The sequence below is a fragment of the Cryptomeria japonica genome, chromosome 8 (genome assembly GCF_030272615.1).
Source record: "Cryptomeria japonica chromosome 8, Sugi_1.0, whole genome shotgun sequence".
Lineage (NCBI taxonomy): Eukaryota > Viridiplantae > Streptophyta > Pinopsida > Cupressales > Cupressaceae > Cryptomeria > Cryptomeria japonica.
In genome coordinates, this window is record NC_081412.1 from 34,219,402 (window position 1) to 34,244,419 (window position 25,018).

General features: G+C 30.2%; 1 pseudogene; it reads left to right on the forward strand.

Annotated features, from left to right (window-relative positions):
- Positions 1-164: 164 nt before the first annotated feature.
- LOC131064594 (sesquiterpene synthase Cad-like) lies at positions 165-25,018 on the forward strand (annotated as a pseudogene).

Consider the following 25,018-nt stretch of genomic DNA (forward strand, 5'->3'; position numbering starts at 1 on the left):
GAAATCTATTGTCATGTACTCATCTAGTTCCACAACTCAACATCACCATGGGAAACTACATAGTGATAGCCGATTTCTTCATGATTGATTTGGATGATATAAATGTCATCTTCGACATTCAATGGATGGAGACCCTCGACCAATAAACACAAAGCTTCAAGAGGATGGAATTCTCATTTGAAGTGGATGGCAAGAAGGTGGTACTAAGGGGAATGTCCAATGGCTGTGCGAGGGAAATTTTGGCGAGGCGGATGGAGGCAATATTCAGACATGATGACATCATCTGGGAGAGTGAACAGATCAGGGCGAATCTGAGTCTGCAATTGATTGACGACAAGCATTTTTTGGGCTGGGAGGACTGTAATGTCCCCGATATAATTAAATAGTTAATTTAAATAATTTATTGTATGACCCCGTATGTAATAATATATTTCAGGCCCCTTTTATTAATTAGTTATAAACTTATTGGTGTTGGCCCATTTGTAACCCTTCAGGAATCTCCCTGGAGCCCATATATATGGCCGAGTTAGTTATTACTATAGGTATGCAAATTTGGTATTTCTCTTGCTTTTGCAAATTCCATTTGGAGTTCTGTTGTCCACCATTTCGGAAGTGAAAGACCCTCCCTACTTCGTATTCATAGTTTCAGTGGGACTCATCCCTCTCCCTATTTTTCCCTATTCTGAGTTCGACATTATTGAAATATGAAGTATTATCATTATTAATCTGAAGTGCTATCTTGTCTTGGTTACTTTTTGTTGATCATTTCTTCTAGACGCAACACAACATCTCTATGACCTTGAACTATATTACTTTTTGGCAATTATATTATCAATGAAGGCAAATACATAGTGGAAGGGTGTGCAGGGTTAAGGCACATAGAAGAAGGAGAGAAGCCACCATACGAGTGACCCTAGTCACCCTATGACCCCCAAGACACGGGTGACCTGAGTCATCGTACGACCACCCAACACTGTACAAGTGACTCCTAGTCATCGTACGACCGCCCAGCCATCGTACGGATGTCCCTTCCACCGTACGGTAGATCAGCATTTTGACACCGTATAGGTCTGGAACATTACAAATAATGGGATACAAATAGAGAGGGTTGTGGTGGAAGGAAGAAATCAAGCAATTAGTCAAAACAATTCATTCCTAAAGATATTCTACAGATCAACAAAAATTAGAAGCAATACACCTGCAACAAGGAAGATCAATTAGGAGGATTGAAGCACTCAAATAAGACCAAATAAATCTAAGATTGACTCTTAAAAGTCTAACAAGGAATTAATCTTCAGATCAGGGGAAATACAACAATTTGATGTTATTTCAGATTTGCCCTTCTCACCACTCTCATTCTCACATTCACCTGTGGTGTGTGTGTGTGTGTGTGTGTGTGTGTGTGTGTGTGTGTGTGTGTGTGTGTGTGTGTGTGTGTGTGTGTGTGTGTGTGTGCATAAATAGATAATAGCTTAAGTGTATACTCATATGATAGAATATAAAATATGCTTGACTATTTGAAATCCATCTTGCCCGGAAGGGCTTGGGGTGTAAGAGGAAGTTTATAAGAGGGTTATCTAAGGTGGCCACCCTCGGGATGACCATATTACTCACCCTATGGTCAGGAGGGCTTTGAATACTCATCCACCCTTGGGCTTTAAATAGATGTTTAGAATGCATGCAGTAGTTTTGGAAATGAATATTATGAAAGTTATAGAAAAATTTCAACCTCTGTGTGTTATGAATAAATTTTCAAATGAAAACCCCTTTCTGGTTATTTCATGTTCTGCACTAAAATCCTTTCTTGAAAATTATTTTTAGTTTTTGCAAAGAATTTATTTCCATGGGTGATTATAGATTTAAATATTTTGAGGAATTTGGAAAAATTATTCTGGCAAAATTTTTCCAAGAAATTTTACTATGCATAAAAAGTTGCAAGTTTTGGGAGAAAATGGTATTTGCCAGAGAAAATATTTCCTCTTGTTTTGGTATTAGTTTCGATAATTTTGGACCGCGATTGAGTTTTTCTCTTCCCTGTACTATCTTAGAGTTTTTTTTTAATCCAGAGATTTGTTTATCTTTGTTATTGGTTATGGTTGTTCTTTAAATAATTGTTCATCTCCGTGAAAATTGATTTTAATCTCTATGGAAACTATTTTTTTTTTAAAGCTCTGTGAAAATTGATTTATACATTCTATGGAAACTGGTTTTTATATTCTCTGTGGTAAAATTTTCCTTTCTTCTTAAAAAAAGAAAGGGGATTTGTAAATTGGAGGTCTAAGTGTTTTATTAAAATTTAATTTAAATTAAAATATATATATATATATATATTAAGGGGGGGGGTCGGTAGTTGCTACTGACGGTATCAAAGCTACCGAATGGTAGCAGTACTATCGGTGGTAGCACCTGCTACTATAAGGTAGTAGTGCTACCTACTGTAGTATCTACTACTGTGCGATAGCAGGGCTACCGTGGGTTAGTATAAGTGCCATGCCAAAAAGTTAACTCGCCCCTGTGTTTGTGCATGCCCCTTGTACAATTCATGAATCAATTTCTTTTATTTATTGAAAATATGTATATATATATATTTCTATTTATATAATTATGTTTTAAGAAATGGCATCTTATTAATTGGGAATTATCAAATATTTTGCAAATAGTTATGTTTAATATTTAATTATTTCCAAAATTAGTTTATTTTCAGAAAAGCATATAATTAGATTCTTGATTAATCATGGCAATATGTTAGGGGTTTATTTCAATGTGATAAATTTAGCTTTCGTACAAATGGCAACTTGGAATTCCTTTATGATAGAGTGTATTATCTTACCTTCTAAAATCACTTAAATTGCAAGTTATTTATGCTTTTGGCTATTTTATGAAAAGATTATCTATTTTAGAATCTTAGTTTAACGATATTTTCAGTCAAGCGTTATTTCGTTGCAATTTTGATTAATTTGTCATCATGTCATATATGGATATACCCCTTGGCCAGATGTTGTTGTGTAAGCCTGTCGATGTGAGCCATAGTGTGTTACATTCCTTATGGGCAATCCTGGTTTATTGATAGTGTACCTTTCACTTGTTATTTGGTCAGGATTAGTTATGGCTATCAATTTCACCATAGTGTTCTCATAGAGAGAGACCTTTCCTATTAGTGTCCTATGAGAGAGAGTGGCTTTCGAGTGGGGGCCATGCCCAAAGTGGATGGCAGGATAACCCCTCGAAAGTTAGTTAAGAAGTGATGACCTAATAATTGATTAAGGGGTGGGTAGCTAAAATATTAATTAAGATAATGTTGCTCGCACATGGTTGAATGATTGTCTAGGCTCAGGATGTGGTGAGAAGGCCTGGAATGGGAAAGCTACCACCTTGTCTCTGTGAAAGGACTGGTAGGGTCCGCATGACGCTTAGATGGGGTCGGGGGTTTGGGAGAAGTTACTAGGATAACCCAGGATGGGGGCCAGAACCTATGGAGGCCTACCTTGGGTAACCACCTTAGGCCATGCGATGACACTCTCTCCTTAGAGTCACAAGTGTTTATGAGTTGAGTCACATGGATGTTTGTAGAGTCATGTAGTTCCGTTGTACTTATCTTATTTTTCTTTCTTGAGGGTCTTCTACTATCTCCCAACACGGTGGGGTGCTTCCCTTTTGGAATCACATGGTCGGGTGGTAGTGCCACTTCCGATCGGATGTTCTGGATTGTATCTTCAGGCGAGGAAAGGCTTCACTAGTGTTTTTTAGTTCGTGGTTCATGTACCAGCTCTTGTTCATGATCATTGTTCAGTTGAGAGCATGTGGTCATTGTATCAACTGATTATGTAACCTTGTAATCCGTGGTATTATTGGAAATCGTGTATTGATGGATATTGTAATATTTGATCATTGGAATGTATGTTAATTCAATTGGTTTAAATCTTATGTATAAATGAATTATGGATAAATAGATGCATTTGATTACTTTAATTCTTTCATTATGGAATTTAGATGTATGTGTAGGTTTTATCGTAAGCATTTAATTTTCCTAATTAGATGAACAATTGGATTAGTCATGGTGTTAATATAATTTGTGAAGTAATCTTCATTGGTAAACCTTAGGAAATCTAGTTGTAGACTTCCGTTGTATTATTAAATGTGCTATTGCTATAATTAATGCACTTAAATTTTTAAAAAAATAAAAATAAAATATTTCACCCTTTAGTTGCCTAGTTGTGTTGTTTTCCTTAAGGGTCTCTGGTGGGGCATTACACTACTTCCAATAAAATGGATTCTAAAATTCCATAAGTAACACTTCCTAAATCTTATCTATTGAGAGGTAATAATTATTCTTCGTGAAAGAAAAAAGGTTCAAAATCAACTTGACTTTGAAGATTTGTAAGACATAAGTTTTAGAAACATCAATAAATGTGACTAATATAGAGATAAGAGGAATTGGTATGATAAACCCAATTAGAAGGTTGAGAGTTACTAATAATATTTTTTGTGTTTTAGATGAATTTTGTCTTCAAATTTACACATCCACAATTTCCAAAGCAATTTATAATCTCCTCAAGACAATATATATTTCCAAAAATAAGAAATAAATTGAAAAACTATTTTATAAGTTTCAAATATTAGGATATTATTGCAAGTTTAATATAGTAAATTATATCCCTTTACAATTTCACACTCTATTTGGGACCTACTTAAGTGCATTTTTCCTAAATCATTTTAAGCCTATTCGGGCCCTATTCTACTCTAGAACTTAATCATTAATTTTACAGTTTAACTATTGTTAAATACGTAAACTAGGACTAGATATAACCAAAAAAAAACCTAAAAATTTGTGTCTTTCTCTTGGGGATCCTATTTTGATGGGACCTAGTTTCCTAGATCACCAATCTTATCAAAATTTCCTAAAATTATAGTTAGTGAAAATGTTTGCTTTCATAATTTGAATTTTGGTCTTAATTTTTGTCCTTGACTATTTTATTTCAACTTTTTTTTAAAATCGAAAATACCTTTTTTTTTATTAAGAGAAAATAGGTTTTGAGGGGACTAGAAACCCTGCACATCATGTTTTCAAGGGACCCGAAATCCTCTAATTTTTCCAGGATATAGAACCTACAAAGAAACTTTTGCCATAAAGATAGACAAATAAGATCAATAGACTAAAACAATAGATTTTGCTAGAACTAGCCAAAAGCTAGCACAACAAAAAATAGAAAAAAAAACCAATGCCAAACCACCTGGCAGAACAAACTAAAGCATTAGATGAAGTCAATAGACTCCCACAACCAAACATCAAGGATTTTCTGGGATCCCCTACCCATATTCTAAAAAAATAGGTAGCAAAAGGCTAGCCCATCTCTTAACCAAAAATAGCTATTGTTACTACTTATCAAATTTCCATTAGTTTTTATATTCAAAGTCATACTATATACTCTAGTTAGTTAACGCTATCGAATCATGCAGTCGGTATACATAGAGAAGTCGGTATGCACAGTGTAGTCGGTTACAGAAGAAAGTAGTCACAAAATGCAGTATACACCGAGTTGTCTACCAAGTATCTTCTCATGTCTACCGAGCAACAAAGATGACACACCGAGTTGATATACACCGAGTGAAATGTGTTACCAGATACATTGAACCTGGACATGCATATGAAAACGTGTTACAAGATAGAGGCACATCTAACCGTTATCATATTGGAAATTGCACTAGAAGATTGTGTATGATTTTGAGATCAATCTAACCAATGAAATATTTTGTATAATTATTCATTCGAGGAATCTTGTTTGTAAGATCGAAGCAATGAATTGGATCACCGTCTTAAGAGATCTATTTATACATCATGAGTTAAAAGGTGTATGTATGAAAAAGAAGACTGTTACAGAGACACAGAGGTCACTGAGAAGCTTTTTAGAGAATAGTTGAAGAACAAAGTAAACAGAAGGATTTACCAAGTTACTATATGGGTTACCAAGGTATGCTATAAGCAAGGTAATCTATTTTGAGCACATATAATCTGCTATAACATTTCAGATATAAAGTTGCAGATATTTGTAATGATTTTATTGTAATATTGTGAAGTTGAAAGAGAAACATTTAACAGGGTAAAAGACACTAATGAAGTCTATAAATTGTAAAGCCTCTAACCAGGTGCAACATTTAGAATAAATATTGTAAAATCCTTTAGCAAGGTAGATCTAACAGATCTTGTTACTCCTAACAGGGTAAGCTATCAGAAATAGCTAAAATGTAGCTCTAACCGAGTACTCTTTATTATTGCAGTAGTGAATTTATGGGTGCCATCCCCACCGCAGGTTTTCTCTCTAACCAAGAGTTTCTGCATAACCAAAATATATGTATTATGGAGTGAATCATGTATGATTGTTATTTATTTTTTTTAGCTTTATTTTATGTTATTGCACTATTCTGTTTATGCATAACAGTAAAGTTATTATTGAAGAAAAGTTTTGTCGTACTGATTCACCCCTCCCCTCTCAGTCCATTAGCTTTCCATATTGGGCCTAACAGCTATAGTCTATGTTGGGCCCTCAAAAACTATTAGCATCCAGCTAGAAGTGATTACATAAAAGAAGCATTAAAATTTGAATCGAGACATAGGGGTTTTGAAAGACTCCCCTAACCTTCAAGAGATTGGGTTTTGCATGACTCCCACAACCAGAGGGTATATCAAGGCCCCTACAAACAAAAATGGGTTTTGAGAAAGCTCCCGAAACCAACAACAAACTGAGTTTTGGGAAAGGTCCCAAAACCCACAGGTTAAAGCCAATAGAGAAAAACGAGCTGAAAATAATCTCCCCTCTATTAGAGCACTTTTCCACCTTTGAAACCCTAGTCCCACTCCCACTCGCCATCAAAAATACCTTGTTAAGTGTATATGAAGAAAACCAATTATCATTCATAAAGATAACTACTAAGAGAAAGCATTATCCAATCAAATTAAATCAACATGTTTATGATTTATGTCTATCATGTTATTTCACTAAACTTGCAAGACTTGTCCAAGAAAAATTGCATCATCACTTTTGTGTGAGACTTCATGAGAGCATTTAAATTCTAAAGTATAATCATTTCATTTTAACATTTTCATTACTGTTTAGTGTTTTTCCTCCCTAGGAAAATCTCTCTTTTGCATCGACCATAGTTTATGTGGAGTTTCAAACACTAACACAAATTTTTATTTAGGCAATCCCCTAGATAGTAGAACCATTCTTTCTCATTTTCGTTTGTGTAGATTTAGATCTGAAAACAAATAGTGTTACATGAGTGCAAGGAAGATCATTATGGATAGTCCATTGAACCAGGGCATCCAATTTACCAATCTACCATTTTTAGATCCAAATTCCTCTTTGTGTCTTATATCTAGATTTGGCCTATGTTGATTTTATGTTATGCATCTTATTATTGTTATTAAATCACCACTTTTCTATCATTTAATCTAGTTAATTCACACACACTTTGCAATCTCAATTTCATTGCAATAAACTTGAATATACACCCAAGTGTTCATCTCTCCAATTAGGAACTTGGTTGAAGATATTTTTTGATTTTAAGGCAGCAATCTAATCTATTTGTATAATATTTTTTATTTAGATGCAATTATTTATAAAAAAAATATTATGTACTTGCATTGGTTAATTAACCATAACATTTCTACATCAAATTTCTTAATCAATTGATTAATTAATGACAACATTTCCTATTACTATTTTATATTGCTTAATTGGCTAAGTAATTACATATATGATAGTTTAGAGAATTGTTGTTTCTTTGAATATTCCCTTGTGTATTTAATTAGTTGATTAAATTAATTTCATAATGAATACATTGCATGGATGTGATGTTTTCTTATCTATTCTTATGTCACTCCATCCCTATCATGAAATTCATGCTAGGTATAAAGACATTTTAAAATAAGAGGATGATAGCACTAGCACTTTTCTCAATGCTCTCCCTTATATAGATATAACCATTGATGGATCATGATTTTATATCTCCCAAAATTTCTCTACCCATGATAATATTTTAGAATAGGAGGATGATACCATTAACACTTTCCTTAATGACACTTTACCTTATATTCACTCCAATGATCTACCTTATAGAGATAAAGAACTGATGTATCATGCTTATCTCTCTCCAAAAACATTATCCGTCTTATGAGGATATTTTGATGCAAGAGGATGATATCAATTTCACTTATCTCAATAATCTCCCTTCTAGAGATGAAGCATTAGTGAATAAAGATCCTATTCAATATCTAGTGAAAAGAATTTATATTTCCCAACCTCAAAATAAATGTTTTATTACTGTTAGACAAATCACAAATCCCCAACCAAAAAAGAAACCAATGGTTGTTGTCAAAGGTATTAAATATTCACCTATACCTCCTAGTGACTATTTAAACTTTGAAAAACAACCCACTCAAAGTAGTAGACTTAATCAAAAACTTTCACAACAACCTCATTATCATGTAGTTATTCACACATATAACACTCATAGCAATAAACATGACACAAATTTTCTTCATCCTTCTCAACCTTTTCTTCCTCCACCCCCTTATCTTCCACAACATTTCAGTAAGGAGTATGATCTTGTTGAGAAACTTGGTGCTACCCTAGCTAAGATCTCCCTTTGGGAATTGAATCAAATTTCACCTACATACCACAAGATGCTCCACTAAGCCTTGTAGAAGATAGTTGTCTCACCTTCTACAAGGACAAATAATGTAGCACTTGTGTTTGACTGTATGCATGACACAATGTCAAATATTGTGTTCTTGCAACATGAATTTCCTTTTCTAGAAATTCAAAATAAATAGGGAGCTACTCTCATCATTGATAAAAGTTGAAATTTCATATATGAATTCATAATTCCACATAACATCCCATTGGAATTTCACCAAAATTACAGTTTAAAAAAGTTCCAAAATTTATCAAAACTAAGTGAATAGTGAAATCCACCTTTAAAGGAGTTTCAAAAAGTCATAAAATTCGAAGTTCAAAATTCACAAATTTAAAAGTTTAATTTTGATAAATAATTATTTAAAAAATAATTTAATAAAATTATATATAAATAAATTACATGATTGTCACCTTCATTTATAGTCTTACAACTTATGTTTTCTAAATAAATTTCACTAGGCTAATATGACACATACTTATTGATAGCATTAAATTAACACATTATTGTATCTTTTTCTCTAGAAAAAGATAGGTTCAACTAGAATTCTCATTATGTCATTTTTAATACCCTTGCTAGAATTTTAAATCTCATCTACATCCCTCCAAATAAAAGCTGCTGACCATCTCCTTATTTGTTCCGTCTTATCGGTTGACTGCCGCTTAGCAGTTTATTGTTCATCTCAATCTATTATTGATTAGACTAAAATTAGATACTTTAGATGACATACCAAACATAAACAAACATGGTTGCCATTAGTAACAACACAAATAACTAATCATAAAGCATCCACATGCACAAGTCAAAAGAAATTAAATACAAAAACATTTATTAATTTGTAAGTATAATAATTTATTTAAATATTAGAATTAGTTCTAATGTATAGCCATTAAAATAAACTTTTAATAAATCAAATTTAACATTAAAATAAATATTAACTTGAATTAAACTAAACCAAAATGAACCCTAATAACAAATAAAATTGAACCTTAATAATATTTGCATTCAATATTAAGGATTAGAGTTTAAATAACACTATTAAGTAATTAGGATTAGAATTCAACCAATTTTGGTTATGGTTCAATTTGATTTTATGTTAGATCGAATGTTAAATTTCATTTATAGTTACAATTTAATTTGGTTTATTGTTATGGTTAATATTTCATTTAAAATTAGAGTTAGGCTTGGTATTAATACATTAATCCTACCCTTTATTGGTTATGGATCCGTGAAAAATCTATGGGTTTCAGGTTCCTTCAAAACCTATTGTACGGGGTTTGTGGCTCCCTCAAAACCTACTTATCCTAATCAAAAACACATTAGTCCTACTTTAATAATGGTTACAATTGAATTAGGTTTATTTTTTAATTATATTTAACTTTGGGATTTGATTTTTTATAGGGTTAGGGTTAGGACTATTATTAAATTTGATTATGGGTTAATCTTGTTTTGCGTTAGGATTAAATTTGGTTATGGGTGGGGATTAAAATTTAGTTTTGTTTTCTGTTAGTGTTTAGTTTTGTTTAGTCTTAACTTAGGTTAAGGGTTAGTCTTCAATTATGTTTAAAGTTAACTTTCAATTTTGTATAGTTTAGGCTGATGGTTAAATTTTGTTTGGTGTTAGTGTTAGGGTTAAATTTGGCTATGGGTGGGGATTTAAAAGCTAGTTTGGTTTTTGTGTTGGTGTTTAGTTTTGTTTAGTATTGACTCAGGTTAAGGGTTAGTGTTCAATTATGTTTAAAGTTAGCTTTCAATTTTGTATAGTTTAGGTCGGTGGTTAAATTTGGTTTAGTGTTAGTGTTAATTTTTGTTATAGGTTAGGGTTAAGGTTAAAATTTACTTTTAGTTTTAATGTTTAGTTTGGTTTTGTCTTAAATTACATAAAGGGATAGCATTTAACTTTACTTAGTTTAAAATTATGTTTAAAGTTAGGATTAAATTTTGCATTGTTTTAGGGTTAGATTTCTATTTGATTTAGTGTAAGGTTTGGGTTAATTTTTTATTTTTAAGTTACTTCATTTAAAATTAACTATAATATCTCTAAACATGTTTAATTTAAATTAACATTCAATTAGTATTATAAATAGTTTCATAGTCTCATTAATAAAGGCAAAATTTATTTGTCATGATAGTAACATTTATCAAATTTATGAAATTTTTTATATTATCAAATTGCACAAGGATAATTAAAATAAAGATATAAAAGATTTAAATATTTACATATAGATTCAAAATAATTTGGAAAGAAAAATAAAAATATACTAAATATTATTTTGATGATCTAAAAGTTTGCCTAAAAAATCTCATGTAAACAGTGGATCTGAAAAATCCCATAATAAGATGCAAATTGTTTGAGCCAATTAGATTGAAGGAAAATAATTTATATAATTTGAAAACTTAAAAATCATGCATCTAACTATTGAAAAATTAAAAAATAAACATCGAAACAAAAAATTCATTGATATAATTGATGGAAAGGCAATTGAATAATAACTAATTAATAAAATTGGATGCAACCGATTCCAATAGTACTAGCCTAATGACAAGTGCTAACATGGAGACCTACTTTTGCCATTAAGGAACAACAAATATATGAAACTTAGAGACTCAATTCAGAGTGAATTATGGGAAAGAAACTTCACCTCGTGAGCCTTATATAGTAGAAAGTTGTAAGTAATATGTCATATCATTTGAAGAGATTTTTTGTAGAGATTTTGTGTGGTTCTTATTCGTCAGAATTATTATGTAAGCAATCATTGTAAATAGGCGACTTAAGAAAAAAAAGTGTTCCTAGGTAAGAATTTATTGTCAGCTAGTGATTAAGGAAAATTGAACAAATTAACTTTTATTTCTTATTTCTTTTTTACTATGTTTCTTTCCTTTCTTGTAGCTTGTGCTGGAATGTGAAGTCTAAATTGGATTTTTATTTAGATGTGGTTGAGTCATCATGGATTCTCGTTTAGTGCGCCGCTAGGCACTTGCTGTTAGGAAACATGTCGAAGGTGCAAATTTATTTGAGAATTACTATCCATAGTAATTTTTGTTAGGAGACTTATTAGAAATAGTAATTTCAACATGTGTTTAACATGTAGTTGTGCAAGTCATGCTTATTATATTTACTAAGATATCTTCAATTAGGACTTTGCAACTTTTTTTTATGTAGATGGAAGTCGTGTTTTGATTTATAGTTTAAATATTGTTGTAACTCTATAAAATTCCTAAGAATAAATATGAAAAATATTTGCCCATGGTTTTTACTAGTATAATTTTACTAGGTATTTCCAGGTATTTCTATGTGTTATGTGGTATTGGTCTTCTTTGCAATTGTCTACAGTTTTTAATTTTCTTACAGTTTTTAAAATTATTTAATAATAACATGAAAGAGATGTTTGAAAATTAGATAAATCTATTAAATTTGACATCAAGGTAAGTAATATTAATAGAGTTATAGTTATGGGTAAAGGAAAACATTTTAATCTGTAAAGAGTAAGTGGTGAAAGAAGGTATATTTTTCATGTTTTAGATTGTGTACAAATCATAACATAATTTAATAAGAATGAGGTAATTTGTGCAAAAATAATATAAAGTTTATTTTGATGATGGAAAACACATAATAAGATATGGTTGAATAAATTAATTGTAAAAATTAGCATAAAAATTCTAGAATGTTTCTATTAAGATTCAATGTGAAATTTAGGAAAAAGGATAGTTCTTTGTTTGTGATAATTTAGAATGGGTTTTATTAGATTTCGTTTCATAGCTTAGTTGTAGGAATGAGCATGATTATAAAGGAATAGATGGTGGGGAAAGAAATCGAGCACACAAGAATGAAACAATGTCCTTAAACTATTTTCTTAGATTGGATATCGGACATGGATTGAAGTAAGAAAGAGTGCAATGAGGATGTGCACCTTCACCAAGGAATTATGCAATGTGAAGTACTAGTATTGAAGACAAAACTAAGGATATGCACCAAGTTTTTAGGTGAAAAAGCATATTCCATGGGCTAATGTAGTCAATAAAATGAAATAGGTCCCATCATGAATGAATACACAACACTTTAGTCAGTGGAAAACCAAAATATTATTATCAAATTTACAACATCTTGTATGTGTGGAAATCATTGGATTAAGTAATGTATCAAACAAATCCATGGGACTAAGAATTTGTGAGTGTAAATCTTGTTAAATGCCATGAAACAAGTTCTATAACCTAGTAAATAAAAAAAGATTAAAACAAGATATGCACATAATTGAGGTTCTGGCCAATATCTTATGAGATCTCATTGCACCTTGAATAAAGGATTCACAAATAAAGGATATGCTGCACAAAAATAAATAAATGCTAACAAACATACATAAATAGGACAAAAAATAGCTTGTAAATTTTAAACCATGTGGAAAAATTAGGCAAAATGGAAAAAACACAAGGATATGCACAAAATATGCATTGAGGTATACATGAGAAGAATCCCATATTGACTGTTAATGGATAACCCGAGAACTAAAAAAAGAGAAGGAATATCTTAATAATGCTTCATGTACTAGGATTAAAATATAAAATTAAGGATCTAACAAACAAACATTTAAGATTTCTCTAATTTTATCTATAATTAGCAATGTTGTTGTTATGCACCAAAAAAATAACAAAACATCAAAATTTCTCACATTCTTACAATGGAATTCACCTATTTTATATAGACATTTTCCTAATAACATAATGAGGAGTAAACTAACATACCCATATAGGTCTCCTAGTATTGTAATATAATACTTTACCCACTATAACTAAGTTAAGGAGTTTATGTCACATGTTGGAATCTACAACCATCAAACTATAATATATTATCATATCCCCACACACCATTCCATCCCTCAACATATTATTTTCGTAAAATCATAATAGACCAAATAGTATGACCATACAATCCATTGCAAATATGATCTTGTAACATGTAAAATTTATACCTTTAAACCTCTATTATGTCAAAAATCAGTTGGGTTGTAAAATTGTAGTTTATAGGAAATTGATATACAAAATTGACAATCTCATTTCAAATTTATAAATAACAAAAAGAAAGGAACTAGACACTGGAGGATCTAATTTACAAATTGATATAACTTTAGAGGCTTGTACAAATCACCAAGATAAGGTTCTAGAAAAATCATCATCACAACTAGATTCAACTTGGAATCATATTTCCAACAATATATGACTCATGTAAATCAAAGTTTGTAAGCCTAAGATATACCCATGTCGTAAAATTTGGCCACAAAAGAAAATAAAGGGCTAAAAATAGCTCATGTCACTTGGGAGACCACCACAAGGAATAAAGGACTAAATTGACCCCCTAGTTTCTAATATAATGAGGTGCTAGTGTCTAGAGGCCAAAATAGAAAGCATAGTCATGTAGGGAACTGATTCCAACAAACAAGTGGTAGAGGGGAAAGTGAAGGAGACACTCAAGTGGTGAGTGACAAGTGATAGGTGCTAGGAGATATGCATGTGTAAATATTCTTGGGAAAATTCTTGAATGAATATTCCAAGGGAATATACCATGACGACAACAACAAAATATCATGACAATGCTCTAGCTTTTGTACATGAGTCAAATTATAATGTAGATCCTTCACCAGTTACCTGTGGTAGGATCTATAATCAACAACCATGACATTAATCTTAACAAGCCTCTTAATACTGTTGTCCATGGTTTATTTGCTTATCTCAACCAAATTCCTACAGATTTTTTTGTGATTTCATTTCATCACCTCAATGTCCTGGAAGAGTTTTTGTGTCATAATCATGAGTTTCTCTGGTTTGCTAGGCCCAGGGGAAGCATTTAAGATATCAATTATCTTTTTAACCCCCATTTTGAGGGTATCAATTTCACACTCAACCAACTTCCAACAGATCTCCTAGCTTCTGGTAGCTTCCATAACTAGATTCATCAAATTAACAGTCTTCTGGTTCCCAATGTTCTCTTCATTGGTTATGGTCCCCTGTTTTTCTTTTAGGACATTGATAGGAAAATCTAGTTTAATCCCTTGGTCCGTAATCTTCAGGTTGTGGTCCTTAGACGCCAGCTTTTTTTTTTGGAGAGGGGCTCGACCTTGGAGATCAGTTTGGTTGTGGTTTTGTATTTTCTAGCTGCCCCTCTAGGAGGATTCTTGCCACTGAACATCCCAAGGGTGACCATCATCTCCCCTTCATTTGCAGGTTCATATTCAAGATTTTGTTATAAAACCTTTAGAGATAAATAGATCCACAAAATCATCTTATATTTATATTAACTTGGATACAATTGGGTTATTAGAATGTTAAATGAATTCTTCTAAAAGTGACAAGATGAAACCCTAAGCAAGGATTAAGATAGATCAAGATAATTGTACTCATCTTATGTAATTGAGACAACATGACTTATTATTAGCTCAATATAAATATAAAAAAATAATTCTAAGTTTATCTTAAGTGAATAAAGTAATAAAGAACCTAAGTAACCAATACATTAGTATACAAAATGGATTGTGGAAATCTCATAGCTTTAACCAATACATTTTCTATTAATTATTAGGTTATTAGCATATTTAGTCTTATAGATAATAATGGTCAAGCTCACAATTTGGTCTCTCAACCTTCTGATGTATTCATATAGAAAATGGAGATTAGAATTGTATTCTCTATAATCCTATGTCCATTTAGGAATAAGAACAACAAATTAGTTTAGTAAAACTATGAATATCAAATCCTAGGTCAACAAGGATTGATATACTATAGATTGTGTGTATAATATTTGATAAAAAGTTGGTGGTACTAACTAATAGATTTATCAAGGAGGATAGAGATAAATTGTATAGAAAGAAAATAATCACTATCAAAAAAAGAATTGAAACATGCTTAATAACATTACCAACCAATTGATGAAGAAAATATTGAGGGCATGTAGAGATGCTAATTCAATGTAATAATATTTTTTCTTGAGCAAGCCACAACAATGAAGTGTGCAAATAAGATATAAGATAATAAGAGAGCTAGAGAGATTTTTATTGTTATTGTTAATGGTAAGGAAGAAAAAATAAAATGTAGTTTTGCAAAAGAGTTTCTTGGACTCTAAATGATAAGATTCAAACCTACCAAGACCTTTTTAAATAGATGAGTATTTTAGTAGATGATGGTAAGTAGATGAGTGAAAGAAATTATTAATATTTTATAAATTCATGGGATGGTAGTGCATCAAATTCACCTTCACATATTGCATTGAATAGCCATTAATACCATGATACCACTTATTTTTATAATAACTTCTCTAATTTTGTCGCACCTTATTTTTGGATTAAGTTGACCAAGGCATTTTTAACTAACTATAAACTTTAAATACTTTGATATTTGTTTCAATTATAATATCAAAAATGTATTGTTTATATTTATGCTATGATTATTTGTGTTAAAGAAAATGAAATTATCAATTAGATGTTGGTTGAAAAGATATGCTTGTGAATTTATTATCTTGATAATGTTTACTAAAAAAATTATATTGCATTATGACCCTATTGATTAATGGACTAACTACCTTGATGGTTGGAGGAGGTAGTTGTAGGAAAAACTAGTTCCCCTCTTCAAAGAGGAGGGAAAGCATCATTGGAGATAGGGAAGAAATTTCTATAGAATGACATGTGCATCACATGACTTAGAGAACAAATGCACATGCATACACTGAATGATGTCTTTGTGCATATATTGTTTTGATCTGCACCACGAGTTAGGTGAGATCACTTTGAATTTGGATTTTATTTGTCTCTTTTGGTCATGTTATCTTGATAAGTAATTTTTTACAAGTCTTGTCTTGCATATTTTTTTGTCATGTATGCATATAGATATAAATATAAATATACATATACATATACATATACATATAATATACATATGTACATACATATTTATGTATATACAAATGTATATATAAATGCATATATGTATGTATATATATCTCTAGATACGTATACACACAAATATATACATGCATGTATATATGTATGTACACGTACATGTATATACATATGCATGCACACACACACATATATTGACCTGTACATATACACATACACCCATATACATATACATGTAAATTTTGTTCCTTCCTTATACCAGATTCTTTTACAACTTTTTCTTTTATGAATCATATTTATCCAACAAATACTAACTTTCCAAATGTCCCCTGATGCACCCATCCACTCAACATGAGTGAAAGATATATTTACATTTGATGACCTACCCATTAAGTAAATGTCATTCTCATACGAGTCTAAGTCACTGCCAATGGCAATTTTCCTGACCAAGCAACCTATTTAACCTATCCGCACATACAATCTTAATTTTCTTAACACTTGCAAAACCTATAGAAACCTAATTCTTAAGTCTTAGTCAACTACCAAGAAATAACAAAAGCTATTTATCCTGATCGCAGACGTGCAAGAATTGCTTATCCAATAGAACCAAAAGAAATCTCCGAAAAATTAGGACACAGAAAATTAGGGCACCGTGTCCACTTATAATGCCAGTGAGACATGCAGGTGTTACGTAATGGCTGAAGTAGGCCTCGACGATAATTCATATGTCATATGGGCTGGGTGAGCGAGCTGTAGCTAAAATCTCATAGCTGCGAGGGAATTAAAACATTATATTTACTGAGCAGATTAAGATAGATAAAATTATGTACGAATAGTCATATAAGAGACCCATATGCGTCATGTTTCTATCACGTTTCTGTCGGTGATGTTGTTGATATTGTTACGTAATGTCAATTTCCTTTTGGTTTTCTTTGTGTTGTTTCCAGGCTAATATTTCATCTTGGCCCTCATACTGCGAGAGAGATGGATACATTTTCTGAGCAGATTAAGATGGATACATTTAATGGTCTCCTTGACATTTTCGCGTGGTTGTAGTTCAGTCATTTTTGTATTTTTCGGAGATTTTTTTGTTTTTAGTAAGCAATTGTTATTGTCCATAGATACTTTTCAGAGTATTTGGTTAAGGGAAAAAAATTATATATGTAATTGGTGTATCTATTAATTCATTCTTATTTTTTATATATTTCTTCAGGATAAAAATTTCGTTCTATTTTATAACTGTATACAGTGACCAAGACAAAAGGTGCCTGTTTCTTCATGAATGTCCTTCTATCATATATGGTAGATTCTCTTCAGAGAATAGAATTAATGATTTAAAATTCTTATAAATGAGTGTGTATGCCCACTCATTTCTATTTTTAAGAAATTTATTTTTTATCTATCAAGTATTGGTGTTTCTTGATGAACTGTTTTCTATCATATTATGGTAGTTTTTTTAGAAGAATTGCATAAAAGATTTGCATTTTTTGATAAACTTTCTTGATGAACTGTCTTCTATCATATTATGGTAGATTTTTTTGAAAAATTGAATTGGAGATAAAAATATCTTAGATAAATAATTCTTATATCTTTTAAATGAGTGGATGTGTGTACTCGGTCATATTGTTGTATTTCTAGGAAGTTTCCTTTGGTTCTACTTAATAAGAAATTATTGTATGCATGTGATTGGGACAAAAGGTAGTTGTTTCTTGATAAATTGTCTTCTTCCATATTATGGTATATCTTTTTTAGATAATTGAAGTAAGGATAAAAAAATATTATATAATTAATTGTTGTAACTTTTAAATGAGTGTGTATGCCCACACTCCTATTTTTGTATTTTTAAGAATTTTTTTTTCATTCTACTTATTGTTGTAACAAACTAGGACAAAAGATTGATGTTTTATAATGAATTGTCTTCTATCATATTATGGTAAAATTTTTCAAAGAATTAAATCAAGAATAAAAAAATCTTGTATAAGTAATTGTTGTATCTTTTAAATGGGTGAACATGCCCACTTCGTCCTATTGTATTGATAGGAAGTTTGTTTTGGTTCTACTTAATAAGTAATTATTGTATGCATGTTATCAGGACACAAAGTGGTTCTTTCTTGATGAATTGTCTTCTAGCATATTATAGTATATTATTTTCAAAGAATTGAGTGAAGGATAAAAAAATATTATATAAGGAATTGTTGTATCAATAAATGAGATGTGTCCGCTCAATTCTTTTATTGTATTTATAGGGAGTTTCTTTTGGTTCTACTTAATAAGCAATTAATGTATGTCAGTGACTAGGACAAAAAAAATTGCTTATTGACGAATTTTCATATATCATATTATCGTAGATTCTTTACAAAGAACTAAATTAATGATTAATAACTCTTATAGAAGTAATTGTTGTATCGTTTAAATGAGCGGACATGCTCACTCAATCTTATTTTAATATACAATCTTTTCTACATTTTTATTTAATATTATTTTAAATTAATTGTATACATTATTTTTCCAAGCTATCGCAAGTTTTAAAAGTTGTTTGAAGATTGGACATTAGGTAAATAAGACTAGCAAAGATGATTGATTTGAGCATCAATAATTTTCCTATATAAGTGAGTATCTCCCCATAAGAAAGAAAGGAAGATATGATGTATCCTTCCATAATGAAGAAGCTCCAATGCTAAAGATGAATGATGATGATGATGATATAAGAATGGTAAACCACATTTATCTCCTTAGGAAGAAAAAATATAATGGCCAAGACATAAGCAACTTCATGAAAAATGGAAGGAAAGACTTCAAAGTGTGTGCCATGGAAGATTTCTCAACTATTTACTTGTTGGAATTAGAAGATGCCAAATCAAAGGAAGAAAATCCAAACAACTGTGAAGATACCTAATGAACTATCTCATAATAAACTGCTAAATATATAATAGGGATGCTCAACTTGCCATCAAAGATGAAAGAAAAGTCCTCAATCATGTGCCCCAATGTGTACAATATGTGATTTATCAAATAACTCTATAATGTCTGACAAGTACTCATCCCACACTATTGAAACTAGATGGGAACAATCATCTTGCTAAATTGTACTAATCTCTGAAGAAGTATAGGGTGGAGGAGATACAATAAAAGTTTGAGCAAGAACCACACTCAATTATGGAAGCACACATAATTTCAAGTGACCATTTAACCTCTCATCATATTTCTAATCCGCTTTGGATGCATGAGATTGAGGACTAGATAATGCAACTACACTCTTGGTTTGAGAAAAATGAGAGAACTCATACATGACAAATGCATGATCAATGATGCCAATTAAAATAAGGTCTCTACTATGTAGGTCTTTGATAACTAGATGCATGAGAGTGAGGACTAGACAATTGAACTACATGCTCGATGGGAGAAAAATGAGAGAATTCATACAACAGATATGCATGATCAATGATGCCAACTATAATAAGCTCTCTATTGTGCAAGTTTCTGATAAGCATTGAATTAGGTGTGAACTCTATTGTCTTTTTCTAAATGACTATAAATAAAATTTGTTGTAGAGTAAATTAATATTAGTTAAATAATAACCATCTCAATAACTAATATCTAAAATAAATATTCAATTTTTATTTTATTTTGATAAATATTTTTATTTATTTCATTTAGAACTAATTATAATACTAATAATATTTGTAACAATCACCTTCACTTATAGTCCCATAACCTATTTCTCTCATATACATTTAAAAAACTTAATAAGACACATAAATATCAATAGTACTAAATAAATCTATCATTCATCTCTCTTTTGTTCTTAAATTATAAGTTTGACTAGATTTTGAAAGTAAATTTATACCATTATATCATACCTCTTAGTGAAAATTATTTATCTATATATATATATAAATATAAATACACATGAATATTTTTCATCAATTATTCAAAATTTACCTCAATAATCATGTTGACCTGATCTAAATCCTACTACCTTGTAGTTCTAGGTTTTCTCTTTTGAACCCTTCAAAGATTATTAAAAATAAAGAATAATATCAAGTTTTATTGGAATGTATACTTTATAAACAATTAATCAAAATTATTTATAAAATAGTACATATATATTCGAGTCACCAACAAATCAACAATTCTGTACTACACAACTTTAGAATTTTTTAATTTTTTCAATAATATCATCAAGGAAAAACATATTAATTAAAAGTATGGGAATGAGTGTGACTTCTAGAATTATCATATATATTATAATACTCTTTAAATAGTTAATCAAACTTGGATGAAAATAATTAACACTCTATTCTGCATCTTGAAGTTGTGTCAAAATTGTAATATTCTACTTTAATTTTTAAAATATAGAAAAATCATTAGAATTATAGTAACAAATCATTGTAAATAGAACCAAAATATACTAAAATTTTGAGTATTTTCAACAACAAAATATATTCAGTTGCAATAAAATAACATACAGAATCATACATCCACTTGTACAAAATTTTAGGGAAGGTGGGTGTGGGATGTTATTTGGACTCATTCATAAACTTTCTTCATGCAGATTAAATCATCAATTTATTATTTAAATATTTTGATACTTACATGCCTCTCATCTTGGAACTCTACACTTATATGGATAAAGAAGAGGTTTGGTATATTAATTAAATAAATTAAAACATTTCTTTAATTAATAGTAGAAAAGGTTAACAAATTAATCAAATAAATAGAAATATTGATTTAATCAATAGAGGAAATAAGGCTAAAAGAACTAAATAAAGTATAAATATTTATTTAATTAGAAGACAATTTAGGTGTCTACACAAATGAACATGCAATCTAAATTTTTATCTATGTATACAACAAGCCTAACTACTAAATTATATTATTATAATCTACTTAAAACTCTAAATTTTGCATGTCAAAATCCTTGAGTTCTACTATTTATATTTTTATAACATTATTTCTTATAATGGGCTATTAAAGTTATTTTTAATTAATAGAATTGTAATCTCAATTAGAAGTTATGTTTTTTCTATTAACTTCTTGTTTCTTCAAATTTTTAGTAGGTATGTAGAAGCACATTGCTATTCTCATTTGAAGATCTTCTCCACTTGAAACAAAATATGTAATAATCAATATAAATTCAATTGGTTTCTTAATTTGAATTTTTCTTCTTCAAAGTTCTCAAGATAAATGCATTATCTTGAGAGTTTTAAAAGCTATTCCTTAAGTAATAATATTATAATTACATATGGATAGATTAAAAAAATTCCTAGTTGGTTTGAGATCCTATACTTGTCTACAATGGAAGATGAATTAAACATAAAGAGGATAAATAATAAATAAATAAATAAGTATTATGATAAACATTTTATCATAATAGTTATTGAGATAAATAATTTGAAATTTTAAAATAATAGTATTGAGATTATTAATAAGATTTTCTATCTCCCAAAAAATACCCATGACCATATATAATCATATACAATATTTACGAGACACATTTTAACAAATTTTAATTATAGACTTTTCATTTAATATAATAACTAAGAAATATGATGAAATGTTCTAATTATCTATTAAACTACTAGGAGAGGCCCAAGCCATTACATAACCACAAAAGCAAAGAAACCAAGGGTCTCACTATGAGTGCAAACCCCGAACTAGAGAACAAATTGACAAAAAGGAACAAAATCCAACTGACACCCAAAGCCAGACAACCAAAAAACAAGACTAAAGACTAGACTATAAGAAAAAGAAAACAAAAAGTAAACAACCACACCCACCACCAAAGCCACAAACCAATGGTCTACTTGGTGAGGCTCTTTTCAATTTTCTAGTCTCATCTCATCACTTTCACTTTCTCAGAGAAGTACAACCTCTTGTTCGTACCTTTTCCAGAAGAAATAGTAGGGGAGTACGGTGTAACTTTCACATTGGACAACAACTACTCTTCACACTAGCAAGAGAGGATTATGTTTGTCATTTCTTTTTATCATGCCTTTTGTCAATTTCCTCATGAATGGCTTGGAGAATTGTAGAGCTCTTTGACACTTGGTTGTTCAAGGTCATCATCTCCTCCATCTTCCATTTGAGGGTCACCTAGTTATCATTCAATGGTTTTGGCATTCAAAATTTAAGCATATTACTAGATTATGATAATATAAAAATAGGAAGATTTATCATATAAAATTCTTTAGATGACATATTCATTTGTGATTTTTATTAAGTTTAATCTTGATAGAGAATAATTGATAGTTATTATATGTGCATGAAGGTACTTTTAATCTTTGAATTAGTTAGCAAAATTTTAATTTCTAAGTGATCCATCATCATATTAAAAGTTTGATATTGTAATGTGATTAGATGTGGGTTTTCTTTTTAATAAAAAAATAATCAATTATTTTTTGAGAGCTTGATCCTTTCACCTTCTTATACTAATCAATTCATCTTACAACTTAACCAAATAGGAGGTCCTTAGATAAGGCTTCATTAATTCTTTCAACTTGTAGTTTGTAAATGTTTTCTTGAGTTATTAATTTAGTTCGATCATTGTTAAAATTAATATAATCTTATTTAATTTTGATTGTATAGGTTGAATATATTACGAATAACCCATGGAAGTGTAGAGTCCCTAGATGGGAGGCATGGAACTATATCAAGATATTTAGACAAGACATTAATGCTTCAATGTGCATGAAGGGAGTTTATGAGTAAGTCCAAGCATCATTTCATATGAACCTTTCTAAATAATTTACACAGTAAGCTTTCGTTCAATTATTCTTAATATAAATTTATTTAATTTTTCTAACTAACCAAGAGACTCATATTGTCTAACTAACCAAATCTAATCTAATTAGTAATAATATTTTTTACTTTATCTTTCAGAATGTCAAGTGACAAAAGGAAGAAGGTTTTGCAAGAGTATCATATTGTCTAACTAACCATATCTAATCTAATTAGTAATAATATTTTTTACTTTGTCTTTCAGAATGTCAACTGACAAAAGGAAGAAGATTTTGGAATTGGCAATACTAGATTTTAATATTTTGCAAAATCAACACCATAATGAGCTCAAAACTCTATCCAAGTAAGGGAACTATATAGAACTCTATCCTTGTTTTAAATAAATTTTAAATTAATCTATTTAAGGATTTCATTATGTTCCTTATAATGCTAACAGGGTCAAATATTTTGGTTTTTGGGATACAAATAAATAGATGGTGGAATGACACAAAAGTAAAGGAACTAAATTTCTTCAGGCAATGACATGTGGAGTTCTATTTTTTGTATACATGTGGACTTTATGAGAAAGAACTCTCTGCAATTAGGTTTTGCTTTGCTAAAGTGTGTACACTCATTACTCTTCCTGATGACATTTTTGACACTTATGGAACCATCGATGAGCTTGTACCTTTTGCATCAACTTTGATCAAGTATGTAAATATATTATACAATATGTTATTATGATAACATTTTCTGGTATATGTTGGTATTATTTATGTATATGTTATTTTATTAGAATTCCAATATTAGGTGGGACATTTCAATGATGAAACAACTTCCATAATATATGAAAACATGTTTCCAATTTGTCCATGAAACATACATGGAAATAGCTGTTGAGGCAGAGAAGATACATGGTCCACGTGTGCAAAAGTGGATGCTTGGTAATGTAAGTTATTTGAATGCAACAAAATCTAATTTAGCATTTAAATATCTAAAAAATATTAGTTCATTTGGATTTTTTTTGAAATTATTTTTTACCATAAATCTAATGGTATATATTTTTATTTTAAATTGAAGTGGAAGACTATTATTCAGGCACAACTTCAAGATGCTGAGTGGATTGCTAAAAAATATCATCCAAGTTTGACTAAATATTTAAAGAGTTATGTACCATCTACAATAATTCCAATGCTCTAATTATTTCCCATGCTTTTAATTGACACATTTTTTCATGATGATATTATTTAAAAAATGAATAAGTTCTAAAGTTGTGTTGCATGGGGATGTCGACTAGTTGATGACTCCAGAGATTTTTAGGTACCTATCCACTATTATGTAAATAGTGTTGATTCATTATTTATTCAGTATACATTCTAATAAAAAAAGACATAAATATTTATTTCAATTATTTTTTGAAGGATGAGAAAGAGCATGGAGAGAACGAATCATAGATAGAGTGTTATATGAAGGACAATCTTGGAACAACAAGGGAGCAAGCTTTAGATCATATCAATATGCTTATTGAGTTAAATTTTGAAGAATTGGTGAAATACCATATATTCTATGAGTGTGACATACCAACTACTTGCAAGAGATTATAATTTGATATGTACAGGTCAATAGCTTTCAATTTTAGGGATATGGATAGATTTTCAAAATCTAGCAAGGGTATTAGGGATGACATAATGAAACTTCTAGTTGAACCTATATATTTTTAG